Source organism: Pteropus alecto, unplaced genomic scaffold, assembly GCF_000325575.1.
Source record: "Pteropus alecto unplaced genomic scaffold, ASM32557v1 scaffold7, whole genome shotgun sequence".
Taxonomy (NCBI): Eukaryota; Metazoa; Chordata; class Mammalia; order Chiroptera; family Pteropodidae; genus Pteropus; species Pteropus alecto.
The window spans coordinates 5,850,305-5,863,591 of NW_006494614.1; positions in this window are offsets into that span (position 1 = coordinate 5,850,305).

The window sequence follows — 13,287 nt, forward strand, 5'->3', positions numbered from 1 at the left end:
GTAAAAGCAACGTATGCCTTAGCATTTTAGGACCATAAAGAAAATTTCTAATGTGAAACTTTATTGTTTTGACTATGTATTAAACTACTACTTACTAGAATGTTTGTACCATTTATTGTGGGAACTTTGTCATTTTAAGAAACAGTTGAGCATAAGAAGCCATAACTAACTCCCTGACTTTAGTGACTAGGCAAAAGTACTCCTTCCCTACCCTCCATATCTTGCCAGAAACAAGAATATGAAAACTGAAGTTTTGGAGATGAATATAAACTGCATTTGAAAACATCTATTATATTTATGGGAGAAGAAAAATGCATAAGTAGGTTCATATTGTCTTCATCTGCATCAACTTCACACATACACAAATATATGAATATAAACTAAACATTCATAATAATGAGATACATATATGATGAATATACATATACACATAGAATATATTGATAATACACAACCATTATATATAATCACATACATAGACACATAGAAAGAGATTTGTTAACACACAAATACTATGTACAACAAACCCTGCTATCTACTTTACACAGGTTAGATCATTTAATGCTCATAACACTGAGTTAGGTAAAATGTTATTCTTATTCTCTAAATGATATGTGATCATAGATATAAGAGACAGAGAGTCATTTGCCCATAAACACAGTTTAAAAAAGCAGGGCCAGTATTTTTTCTTGATAGACCTTGTACTATTAACCCATATTTGTGTTAAAATGTTTTCTTTACCATCATTTATGCATGTATCAACATGAAATACAAACACATTCTGTGATGAAGGTAGGAGATTGATAAGAAAATTTTAAAATATGTAATTTATTTCAATATTATATAGAAGTATATTATATAGAGGTATATGATATCCATATTATCAAAAATCAAGAGTATTACAACCAAGGATTATAAACCACTTTATGTGGGTCTTCAAAAACTCTTTTCCATAAAAGCATCGGAAATACTGATATAATTCCCTTCCTGCTTTAACTCTGTTCAGTTAATGATGGTCAATTACTCTTTCATTGTTAAAAAGTGTTCCTTCTTTGCCATTAACTAGAATGTGCTGTAGAATTACTCTCCTCATTCAGTCTCTCTGCCCTTCACCAGCTCAGACCCTGAACTTCTGCTCTTTTTCTATACTCACTGCTTTCAAAATCTTATCACTTCCCTTCAATCTCTTCTCTGTCAATATGATCTCTAAGATCCTTAGAATCACCTGTCTATGGATGTCAGCTACATTTATTTATTTGTCATCACTAACAAATTAAAATGTCTAAAATAAAATTTATTTTCCCTTCTGATGGAACTCTCTCCTTAGCCAATAGCTTTATTTTTTAAATTAGTACTATAATTTTCTTGGTCTTCAAATCTCTAAGTCTTATAGTTCCCCCCCTCCTTTTTTATTAAGTGTTTACTAGTCCTCATTTTGTCAGTCGTTTTTCCATGTCACAATGAAATTCTTTATCGCCTTCTATCTTCTCTTTTTGGCTTCTAATAATTTTGATTTTGTATTTTATTGCTGATCTTGCACTTTCTTAATAGAATGATGTCCCCAAAAGCTTTTCACATAATATCAATTCTTTTTATAGGAAATTTACTTAGGGGCTCTCTAATTCCTCAGAGGGAAAAACAAACAAAACAAAAAAAATTGCTTTTCCATGTAATACTCAAGGCATCTCATAGTGCCACTTTAATTTTATTAACTTTCTCAAGTCAAGTCCTCTATTTTAGCCAAGCCACCTTCAGCACTGTGCTAATTCTCACTTCGTATATTCCCCTATCAGCAATGCCCTCATGTCTCTTTCAAGCTGTATTCCATAATTCTTTTAACACAGAGTAAAGGCTCACACTGATTTTTGCTATTCAATAGACTTTTTTTCTGTTTTCCTTCAGCACTTGTAAATAGACTTGGGTAACTTTATATATTTCTTCAGCATATAGCTTCAGAATTAAACTCCAAATATTTTCTTATGCCATATGAGACTTGAATGTACACACAGACTTTTAATTTTCTTTAGGATTGTAACTGCTTTTCCTATATCTGTTGAGAATTTATTTCTTGAGAATTTATTTCTTGAGAATTTACCAGAGATCTAGGTCACAAAATATATTAATACATTCAGTGTAATATAAACCTTGCTGCTAAAATCTTCTATTTACATTTCGATTCTGGGAAAACCATTTATTTCCCCTTTAAACTGACATTATTGTTGTTTATTTCCTCTACGTTTTAGTTTGATTTTGTTTTTAATTAATTTGTTTTAATTAATTAATTAAAACACAGTAAAAAGAAGGGAAAGGCTATAAAACTTAACTCCAAAACTGATTCATGCTTACTAGTATTTCTAATGGAAATATTCTGTGGACCATAACTGCCTTGTTAGAATAGGAGGTCAATAATGTTTATGAAATTATATTGAAATGAAATTAGTTTCAATAGTTCCTTGTAAATGTTCAGTGACAGCCAGATTTTTCATGTAAACTGTTAGATTAAGTATTTGGATATTTTGTGGCTATCTTTCCTCTATTTTTTTTGCTTAGATCATTTATGTCTTTTTTATACGGCAAGCACATGACTATAGATTCTTCCTTCAGTGAAAATTGTTATTCTCTTGCCAAGACTGAGAAGATTTTATTAAATAAGCCAGTGGTTAATTTCTACTTACTGATGTGGGAGGAGAGAGAGAGAGTTATTCTCTCTATTTACCATGTCTACTAGTTTTCACCTCCCTCTGTCTTCTCTCTAGTATTTCTGCTTCCATGTCTCAGGTACTTTAGGAAGAGACTATATAGCTATTGTTTCCTAGAACACTTCCAATTCCCTTGAGCTGGCAATGCTAGTGAAAAGGAATTATACAAATTCGCAAATTCTAATTATAGTTATGTTACTTGTATATATAATTACAAATATTTATAATTATTCATATATATAATTAAGATAAATGTAAATGTTAAAAAATATATACATATATAATAGTTGAAATACATCAGTCTGTATCCTGGTTTTTGTCTCTTACATTTGTATACTTAATCTCATTGGTGCCTCAGTTTATTCATCTATAAAACAGATACATAAGAAAACATATAATGTTTTTGAACATTAGATAATATAATCCATGTAGAGATTTTAGAAAACTGATGGGCACATATAAGTATGGTTAGCGTTCTGTTGTTATTGTTTTAATTGTTATTAATTTACTAGGGGACTGATACACAGTGAACGAAAGATTTATATCATTTTCCCAACTTTTCCCAAGTCATTCATGAAATTCCTTTTAAGCTATGATGTTGAGAAATAATTAAAAGAGTAGTTGTAGTTACCTTTATCCTACCAAGAAAGTAGAATAAAGCTGATGCAATCAATAGATAAACACATCTCTCAAATCTACTCCCTATTTCTTTGCTATATTATCTGAAAGCTTTACTCCCAATTGCACATCCTCTCAGCCTCATATAAGAGTATGCAATGAAAGTGGTGCACACACAGCATGAATTCATATACAGATGTTCCAGCTGTGCTGATGGTAGCAACCATATGCTGACTATTCCACATGGGATATTCAAATCCACTTCACTTTGCACTGCTGGAATAATTGGGTTCAGTGGGAAGCATGACTTTTTGAAATGGTGTAACTTTTCAGGTGAGAATGCAAACAAACTATAGATAAAAATAAATCACTGTGTCTGATGATGGAGAAGTTAGAGGAAGGAGAATGCACACTCATGCTAATCAATTTGTGTGAAAAGAGATAATTAGAAATATAGAAACAAAAACAATAGAAAGGAGTAAGGACCCTTAGGGCAGACTAAAGAAAACACTGGAATTGCTTCAAAATTAAACCTGGCATTTTTGGAAAGCATTATAAAATGGTGCTCACTGATTTATCTAAAAATTAGAGTATGATACTAAGGACCATTCTGGATCAGTCATTTCGCAGTGAGAAGTTTTCTGATCACTGTTCCACATAAAGAAATTTATAAAAGTCAAAAATTAAGGAAGTATACGCAGGAAAGAAGATTGTAACAAGGGTATTGTTAAGGCAGACCTATGAATAGAAATGTAACTGCTGATATCCAGTGACTTCCTTGAAGGCAGCTGAATATTAATAAGAGAAATCCTTACCAGAACCCAGCAGTGCTATAATTATGCAACACCTTGCCCATTACTTAGTTTATCAGAGGTATCTCTAAGAAATTGGAATTCTGAATGTAGATTTAGCACATTATTTCTGAAATTTATTTGGTATGTGCTTTTAAAAGGAGTGACCAGATTTATAATTTAGATAGAAATTTATTTAAATTCTCTGAAGCTATGGCTAGTCACCACACCTGTGCATTATTCCTGGCTGAGCATTAGTTAAGGATATTTATAAAGCAAAACATATCACCCTTCAATCTAAAAGAAAGTTGCTTGTTTTATTTTTTTCCTAGAGAGGGTTTTTAAAATTCTCTTTCATGTTTTATTTGACTGATATGAAGCAAATCCAGGTTTCGAAAGTCCATCCGAGATTGTCAGAAGTCCATGATATGCAAGTGTAAATATGCAAAAGACTGAATTTACTTTGCTTTAGTTTAGATTAAGGTAACAATGGCATCTTGCATTAAATTAAATATATTATCATATGTCTCAATTGCCATTGCCAGTGGATATACCAAGACTGCTATAAAACAAGCCCCATTGCCTGTTTTTGTACAGCCTGAGAGCTAAGTAGAATTTTTACATATTTAATGATCAAGAAAAGATCAAAAGAACATGAATAGTGCATAACAGATGAAAATTATAAGAAATTCACATTTGTACCCACAAATAGTTTTATTTGGATGCAGTCATACCCATTCATTTATTTATTAGTTATGACTACTTTCCCACTACAAAGACAGAGTTGACTGGTTGTGACAGAAGACATATGATATGGCCTGTCCAGAATTAGTTGACCAGCCCTTATTATAAAGGCAAAATAGGATAGCACATTCTCCTTCCTTAGCAGGCTTAGTGATCTAAGACTGACTGGTGGAAACTATGGGTGTGAGGATTATAGACTAACACAGCTAGGTGACTCAACTGATAGGGAAACCACATGCTTAAGTTTGTGGCACCACCACTCAGCATCTTCTCTTCCTATCTATGTTTACATCAGAGCATTCAGAAGCTTCTATACTTACTTTGAGCCCATTAGAGCCTATTTTGATTTTATTTTTTCTCATTTTTAACTTCATTAAAATCAAGAGTTAAAAGTAAATCAATGTATTTTCTAACAGGATATTTGTATTTATTTAAGGATAGGAAAATAAGAGTGTGGCAAGCCCTCTGATGAGCAGAGGTCATCCATCACACTTCTGTTACAGCAATAGTCCATTAGTGTAGGGGTAAAGATGCAGGGCAAAACTACATTCCCTCTTGGTGCCAACAGTCACTTACCCTTGACCTGTGGAAAAGCTGCTTTGAAGAAAGGGTGAAAGTTCATAGAAAAAGATTATTTATGTGACACAGTTGCCCAATTAGTGGGGCATGATGTTGAGCTTAAGGGACAATTATAAGAAATGGATGGACTTCCCTACCCCTAAATTCCTTCTAAAAAGAAGAATGATGGAGTAACTGATCACAAAAGTCACAAGAAAGTGAAATGTCAAAAGATCATAACATGTTTACAGCAGCAATTTTAAGAGAATTCAGAAAATGAGAGATATAATTTTTTGAATATGGGTTCAGATTTATTTAATATTGGTTTCCTGAGATTTTTCTTTTTTGGTTCTTTTGCTTTAAATATTTTTAATCTCTGAACATGAATTGTTACTCAGTTTTCTACATCGATCATTCACAAAGATCTGAAATGAAAGAGGAGGAAGTAAATTTATTGCATGGCATGCATTCTTGAGCACTGACGGTCTGATAATGGGCTTAGTAAGTATATCTAGTGGCAGTCATTACGGGCTAATATGTATCCTCTTGTAATTTAATGGCAAGTACTCATACAGATTATTTTCTAAAAAATCCAAGAGGCTCTTAAGAAATGACAATACTGTCTGACCTGTCAAGCATTCACTAACTGCTCAATCACTTGAGTTCTTTTGATGCTATTGATCAAAAGGCCTCATTTTTTTCTACCCATTGGTCAGTTACAAGTATTTAAGGCCTTGTCAGAATGAGAGGTCTTTCTTTAATGTTTCTTGATATGCAGTAGAGGATAAATGATTCTGTTCTCAACCAGCCAGCATTTTACTTGATTTTGTCATACTGACAGCAAAGGGCTTATTCTGAAGCAAATATAAAATGAACACTGTCTTGTTAAATATATATCTAAAGTTTAAAAGGAGATCTCAGAACAGTTTTTGAATGGGCATTGTTTACTGTTCCATTCTCAGTATTGTTATATTTACCTCTCCATCAAAAGTGTAGTGAGGGGCATTATTAGGCAACAGAAATAAATATGGAAAAAAATTAAAAGGTATGTCCTTAAAAATTAAAATCCCTAAAATGAAAACATATTTCCTGTCAAATTAGTAAGTACTTGTTCAGCATCTGTTTTATAGTTACTACTTCATATCCCTTGAAAGATAAACTCATTTTCTGAAACATAAGTAAAAGTAAATGTAACAACATGGTGACTATACTCTAGTTAATAATGCTAATGGTATATCTGAAAGTTGCTAAGAGAACAGATCCTAAAAGTTCTCATTAAAAGGGGAAAAAAATGGAACTATATTAACTGATGAATGTTAACTAAACTTACTATGATAATCATTCTTATGTATGTATGTATATATGTACATATGTACATATGTATGTATGTATGTATGTATGTCAGGCCATTATGCTATTAACCTTAAACTTATACAATATTTTATGTCAATTATATCTCAATAAAACTGGAAGAGGAAAAAGTAAACAATTACTCATAATATGAAAATTAGTAAAGGAAATGTCTTATATATGGACTGGAGAATTTTATTTGAAACGTATGTAAATATACTCCTTTGTTGCACTTTTAACATGATATTTGATGCATTTATGTAACATGCATGCAAGACTATCGAAAATAATAAAATAGTGAACTCCCAGGAGCTCACTATCAAACCCAACAAGAACATTACCAAATAATGACTTCTACATGTGTATTCTTTCCCATCCCTTCTACCACCAATGGTGATAGTATCCTGAGTTTTGTATTTATTGTATTCTTGTGATTCTTATAAATTTGTCGTATTTATATTCAGGCTAAAATATATTATTTTGTTCCTGACCTTTATTAAAATAGATTTTACTACAGGTTTCTGGCAATCGCTTGCTCACTCAATGTTTAACATTTATGTGTATTCTTGTGAGTAGCTGTAACTTATTTATAGCTTTTTATTTCTGTAAAATATCCCATTGTTCATACCACCATTTACTTGTTCATTCTTTGTCAACATTTATTTTGGTTGTTTCCAGATTTTGCTATCACAAAAATTGCTACTGTGAAACATTGTTTTCTATATCTCTTGGACCAAACATGGTAATAAAAGTGCTTAATCTAGGGATATGTAAATATTAAGGTAATTGCAACTATTTTCCTAAAGTGCGTGCATCAATTTACAGTCTCTCTAGAGTGTATTAAAGGTTTCTTTAGTCTACTTTTTTTCCATTACTTGATAATATCAGGTTCCTTGACAGTTGACAATTTAGGGGATTTAAAATGGTATCGATTGTGGTTAAAATTTGCATTTTCCCAATTAATATTTATGTTGAGAATCTTTCCATATATTTATTTAATGAGTATGTCTTCTCTGCTATGTAGCATACATTCCTGTGGTTTCCCCCATTTTTATATTGCATTTGTTCTTGCAAATGAACATCGTGTCCTTTCCTGCTTTGAGAGTGTGCCCCTTTAGGATCTAGTTCTATTGCAGCCAGAAGATCCCTCAGAGCACCATGCCAGAAGCCAGTAGAAATAGTTTTGACTATGCATAAAGAACAACCAAAACAGCACATGAGTTGAGAGTTAGAGAGATTTTTCTACTTCAATACCCAAATGTTACATTTCATAAAAGTCAACTCTAAGGGAGGACAAAAACTGAGGACTGAAGGGTTAGTCGGGACTTTTATGAGTTTGTACTTAAGATGAGGTTTCTCATTACAGAAAGCGGAAGGCACCAAAATAAAAAAATAAAACTAAATAAAAATCTAAAAGCGAATCCCAAATCTCAGAAATTAAAAAAGGCTTCTAAAAAATTATTAAATAGGAGACCAAAAGCAAACACAAAAGTCAAGATATGGAGTCTGTCGACAAGGACCAGTACAAAGACACAAATGTGTAAACTAATCTCAAAGTAAATGGGAAAATATAGGGCAATTTCCTAGAAAACAATGCTCTTGTCAGAGACTTGCTTGTATGCTACAGCCAGTATAAGGTGAATAAATTGGACAGCTGAAGATAGAGGGCCCAAAAGATGATGGGCATCATATTATGATATGCATAGTTTTCATGGTTTATTCAGAGTCAAGACTAGAGTCAAATCAACTCGTTATAAGTTTAGCATTCTTGTTTGGTCTACAAGGGAAACAAATTAGATGTGTAGATTCGGAGAAAGGTGTGCTAGTTTCCAGGGGGTGCTCATAATGCTTAAGTATAGAAGCAAGCTGGGGAGGTGGATGAAGGTTTGTGAGCTCAGGATACAGAGATGGCGATGACATTCAGGATGAGAATTTGAGGAACTGAAGATAGGGATTGGATTGTCTGTAGAGTGAGCATAGTGAATAAGAAAATAAGAGGTGGCAGCACAAGGGTAGTTGCTATCTGAACTTAAAATCACGGCATGAATCCACATCTGGCCCAGTTAGTGATATTAAACAAAAATCACAAAGTGCTACTCATCTTGAATAATCTATATTTTTCATCAAATCAATCAAAATAAGGAGAAATCCCCAGCGTTTCTGTCTATAAAAATCAATAGTTACCTTAGAAAATATGTTAGCAAACAAACTTGAGGAGTTCCTTTTCTATTTGAGTGGATGTGAAACAGAAAGTAAACATCTGTACAACTTAGCAGGCATAAATATTAATCTGATGATGTCATGCTGTGGCTGTTGTCCTCCACCTTTCATATTGGCTATTATTAATATAGTTTATTAATCTTAAACTTTGTTACTCAAACAAGCATTATTTATGCATTTTTCTATTATATGTAACTTAAAACATAAAAATTACACAAAATCACAATACACTTTAATCTCAGTTATAAGTATTACAGAAGAAACAATAAATGCATTTGGTCTCTTTTAATTTTTATGCTGTCAAGTCATGCCCATTTGCATTAAACCACTAAATTAGAAACTGAAGTGAAGTTGATTTTTGTTTTTAATGTATAATCATTGAGATGGTTGCCGATAATTTCTAAAAAGTTCTATTTAATATTTTTGCTCCCTTTCTTATTCCATTCACAAGAGTACATGGGAAGTGAGATCAAATTTAATATTAAAAACAGAAAACAAGAATAAATGAGAAAGAAATTTACAGGAAATAAATGGTACTTATTATTGACTGTCTAATCTTATATTTGTGCTCAAATTTTTAATGCAATAAAAAGTATTACTTAACAGATCTCTTTCTCTAAGGTTTTCTTCATAATCTTACATCAGGTAATCATCCAAATTATAAGATTTTTTTTTTACTGGATCATAAAATATGATAGAACATGTTTTAAAACTCTGAATGTATTTATAGAATAGATTTCTATTGAGCCAAAATATCATTTTAATGTTGCTAAGAGAGTCTGGATTGTTTCCTTGCATGTTTGTTTGTAACTCTACTTATTTTCTTACTGCTTTGAATTAAGAGGCCAAATCCTGTTCATGTGAGCAAAAGCAGTTAGTTCCTCTTGTCATTTAGCTTCCATGGCAATGTCTAATAAAGTTGCCTTCCTTCTTAGGATCTTTGCCTTATTTCAGCTTTCTATGTTCAGAACTACAATCCTTTTGTTTGTTTGCCAACCTCCCCCCATCTTTTTTTTTTTTTTTTTTAAGAACAAAAGGAAAACAGCAACCAAAGAAGTGACGTGTATCAATGAGAACTATTGTCTTCCTAGGAGCAAACACAATTGTATTTACCACTACAAGACTTGAACATATACTTGTTTTAAAATATCTATGAAAAATTTTAACTTTTCATTAGAAAAAATTTTGACTAATTATAAAATGTTTCTGCGATGCACTTAAACATTTTCAGTCAATTTTAACTAAGTAATTATATTACAAAATGAGTCAATTATAGTATAACCATACCAAACTGTCTCAAATTACCCAGAATATAAATAATTCAGTTATATCAAAGACTAATTTTGATTTCTAAATTATCTTAAATGAGGTCATGATTATATCTGAAGAACATCCTTCCACACAAAAACATTATATATATATATACACATATATATATATATGTGTATATATATATACACATATATATATATATATACACACATATATATATATATACACACACACACACACACACGTATATACATACACAATGAAATATTATTCAGCTATAAAAAAAAATTCTGCTACATGCAACAATGTGGATGAACCTGGAGAACATTATTATAAGTGAACTAAGTATGTCTTAACCATTAGGCCTCTGCACAATTAATTCTAAACAGCATCAGGCATTGATAATTCTAATAAAATAAAATAAAATAAAATAAAATAAAATAAAATAAAATAAAAAAGCTATAATCTCAGTGGCTGCAGAATAAAAATACAAATCCTGAAAGTAAGGTTAGCAGGTTACATTCTGCATAAGGCTGATAACATTAATTATATAGTAATTTGATTAATACTGAATTTGCAGTGTTTTTCCTTTGCATAAACTTTATAGTTTGTTAGAGATTGAGCAAAGTTGACTTTCAAAGAGTAGCTTGCTCTTTAAGATCACATTCTCAGTAACTTTTACTTGGCTTAACTCATTATTTGCTTTAAAAATCAATGCTACTATAGAAAGCAGAGATATTTACAAAGAATTTCAAATCAATTTTGTTAAAATATTTTCAGAGGAACAGTTCGATAAATTCTTCTATAGGATTAAATTAATGGCACATTTTTGAGGTTGCATTTTTTTTTACATTTACATGCATTTTTCATGAAGAAAGAGATAAATATTTATTATTAGTCCAATCAAGAAAGAATTACCATAATGTGCTGTCCATCCCATATTAAGATCATACTACTGACCTGCTGAAAGAGGGGTAATGGTTTGGAGAGATTAACATTTTAGCAAACAGATCTCACTGAGATGTCATAGGGCTGGACCACAAGTTAGGAGATTACTCTGAACACTGATTCAGAATTTTACCAGATAAGCATATTACTTTCAAATTACTAAATGTTATGGCAAAAATCTCTTGTGATCCAAGTAATATTTGAAGATTTATGAAGGTAACTTTGTTATCAAGATAGACTCAAGATTAACTAATTCTAATTGATATTAAATCTGAAAATCATGTTACTGACTCATTTCTTTATACTGAATCATTCTCAATACACAATGTTTTTGAGGAGCATATTTTTATTGCAACAACAAGCATCAAGTTAGTAGTACTTTATTATCTACCACATGAGGTAACTTAATAGTATATAAAACTGGGTACTACCTGATTAGTAGTCAGTTTTGGGTTTTCTAAAAATTTCAGTTATTGCATCGACTTCTAGTAAAATAATAGGTTTGAAATATATATCATAACCTTAACTTTATGATTATTTCTATATTGATTAAATCAATCAAAACAAAAACAAACATCTCTTAGCATTTCCACTGAGTTCTGAAACATATTCTTAAAGTTCCCCTTTGAAGTAGTCACCTCTTTCTCCAGCTATGCATTGTAAATTATCCCTTGGTGCTCTCCTTGAAAGGTCTCTGGCCTTTATATAAGGAATTTGTCCACATTTTTAATCTCTGCCTGAACCTTTCAAACATATTGTCCATCTTTATTCTTCTATCCAGCTACCATAACTAGAAACTCGGGAGTCAACCCAGATCCCTGACTCCCTGCACCCCTCATATTCAATTGTTCAGCAACTCTACCCATTTCCTCATTACAGCCTTCCTCTCTTCTCCCAAGAAGTATGTCTTACTTCCAGACCTTCTTTTTCTTATCTTCTTTAATTTTCCTTCAATTCATTCTGCTCACTCTTGATTTGCTGATCTTTCTAAAACAGATCTTTTAAAATCAGTCACATTATATAGCTGCTTTAATAACTCCACTTTGAGATAAAATCCACATTTTAGCATGACATACATGGACTGTGCCTATTTTCACAGTCTCCCTGCTACTCCTCTAAATTACACACATCTCCATTATGTTTTTTCATACCGTATTCTTCTACTTCCACAAACGTCCATCTCGTCTTTTACTGATGAGCTTCTAGTGAAGTATACTAGAGATTCATCTTTTTCATCACCTCCCCTTAAACTCCTTCCCTGGTCCTCAGTCATACTAGGTTAACTTCTCAATGGCATTAATCACAGTCTATTATAAACAGTCTGTGCTCCGTCCCCATTGCCCTATAGTTGACTAAGCATCTTGAAGGCTGGAACCATGCCATTAACATTTATCCTAATGACTAGTATAATTTAAATTTAATAAATATTTAAATGAATCATTAAATGAGTAAATGCTATTCATCTGTCAATAACTACACGATGAGTACAGCAGCTATTTCATTGAGTTCCAGAATTCTTTGGAAGATCTGTAAAGCTAGCTTTAGTCATCAAAGCGCAGAAAATACTGTTATATTTAGATATCAGTAGTACATTGAGTTCATGAGATACAATCACTTGGAATAATTTATTTGGAACAGTGGTTAATTCACATAAAATATTTCCTTATGTTACTATCTAGATATAGTTGGAGATAACTGAATTGAATATATGTCAAAGGGACTTTCACATTAACAACATTACTGCTTCAAAACATTGTTCTGAGGATCAGTGTGAAATTTGCTTTGTATTGTTTAAGCATTTAACATAATACATGGATGGTCAGGTTTTTCAAGCAAGTCTATACATCAAGTAATTAGATAGCATGCACCCCAAGTGTGCTCAAAATAAGGGCAAATAATATAAGAATCAGCAACAAAAAATAGACAAAAATAAGAAATATTCTATAAAATATTTAATCTGCTAGAATAAATCATCTATCAACATGAAGTCAATGAAATCTGGAATTTAAAAGTGTGGAAAAATACTTTAAAAAAAGCAATTACACTTTAAAATATGAAAGCATATTTTGGCACTATAAGTATAATTC